Below are 1,484 nucleotides of genomic sequence, written 5' to 3'. Positions count from 1 at the left end.
CAGACTGTGTGGTTCACCGTGATGGCTGTGATACTACCAGCAGCACCGTAGCTCAGACCCAGGCCCATGCTGACACTCAGGCCACCCTGGACGTTGCTGCTGCTGCCTACCCGGGAGAAGCTGGAGGAGCTGATATGGGAGTCGGGTGTGTTCGTGTACCAGCAGCTGCTGAAGGCCTGCCGGGTGCCAGAGGTGGATACCTTGTAGGACTTCTGGGTCACCCTGATGGACATGGTGCAGCTGGAATGGAGGCTGGAGCATCCAAGCAGGTGGCAGTTCTAGAAGGAGCTGAGAAGCTGCTGCTCCTCACTGTCTCTTTCTGTCTCCCTGGAGGGTCATTTACCCTAAAGCAAACACCTCTGGAAAAAAAAGAAAAAAAAAAAAAGAATGGCTTCAGCTTGAAATTAGTAGATGTTATATATGGCGGTACCAAGGTCACTTTGGGATTTAATACTAGATTCAATGTTCTATTTACCTTGAGTAAGGTTTCTTTAAAAAAAGACAGCCCATCAATCAAATTAAAGTTTGAGGAAAAGAAGACTGGAATTGCAGGGTAAAATTTGAGATTCAGATTAAAATTCTGAAAATATAATATTAAGGGGTATGTTTTCAAACTAGAAAATATGTCTTTGCCATTGGAACCAAAAGAAAAATTCATCTGTGGCAATGTGTTGGGCAATGTTCAAGTTTAAAAATGAAGGAAGTCCAGTATCCAATACCACTTGAGATTGCTTAATGTCTTTAAGACTATTGGTTTAGAGTCTATAACTTGAGTTAGTGGTCATACTATTGAAGAAAATGGCAGCAAAAATTATTTGGAGCACTTGGAGTAAGCCAGTCATGCAACTTGACCTTCCTCTGGACTTTCAGTTTGGGGAGAACATACATTTGTCAGTTGAACAGGACAGTCTGAAGTGGGTTTTCTATTATTTGGAGCCCAAAACAACCAAACCAAAATAGTGACACACCTGCCACTATTTCTATTTTTAGTTTTTCCTTAAATCCCAGGAGGTCTCTGTCTGAAAAGACAAGATCAACATCCAGCTCTAAATGAAAAAACTTATTGCTTTGGTTCTCCCTTTCTCCCTCATGGCATACAAAAGTGTCATTTCCATCTCTACAGCTGATTCTGAACATCCAGCAAATAAACACAGTTCTTGTGCTAGCATGGGTAAGACTTACCAGGAAGGTTTTTTTTTTTTTTTTTTTTTTTTTTTTTTTTTTTTCCCTATCGACTATTGAGGTTGAAAATTTTATTTTTGAGATAGATTTTTGCTATAGGGGATGTGTGCTTGTCAGAGAAACAGAAAATGAGAAATCACCCCCATCACCCCCATGGGGGTGGAGGGATGGCTACATTGCAATCCCTTCTCTATTCTCCTTTTGGGTTCTTGGGTCTGGGACTCAAACCGTGGTCAACTACATGGGAGTCCAGCCATGTAACCATTATACCATCTGCTGGTCCTACCACGAAGGCCTCTTAA

At 41.8% G+C, this 1,484-nt stretch overlaps 1 pseudogene; it reads right to left on the bottom strand.

Moving 5' to 3' along the window:
• Nucleotides 1-233, bottom strand: part of LOC102471753 (keratin, type II cytoskeletal 8 pseudogene) — a 1,448-nt pseudogene extending 1,215 nt beyond the window's left edge.
• Between the last annotated feature and the right edge of the window lie 1,251 nt (nt 234-1,484).

This window comes from Tupaia chinensis, unplaced genomic scaffold (assembly GCF_000334495.1).
Source record: "Tupaia chinensis unplaced genomic scaffold, TupChi_1.0 Scaffold000044_1, whole genome shotgun sequence".
Classification (NCBI taxonomy): domain Eukaryota; kingdom Metazoa; phylum Chordata; class Mammalia; order Scandentia; family Tupaiidae; genus Tupaia; species Tupaia belangeri.
The sequence above is the reverse complement of the archived record's forward strand: the minus strand, read 5'-3'. Positions and strand labels throughout refer to the sequence as shown.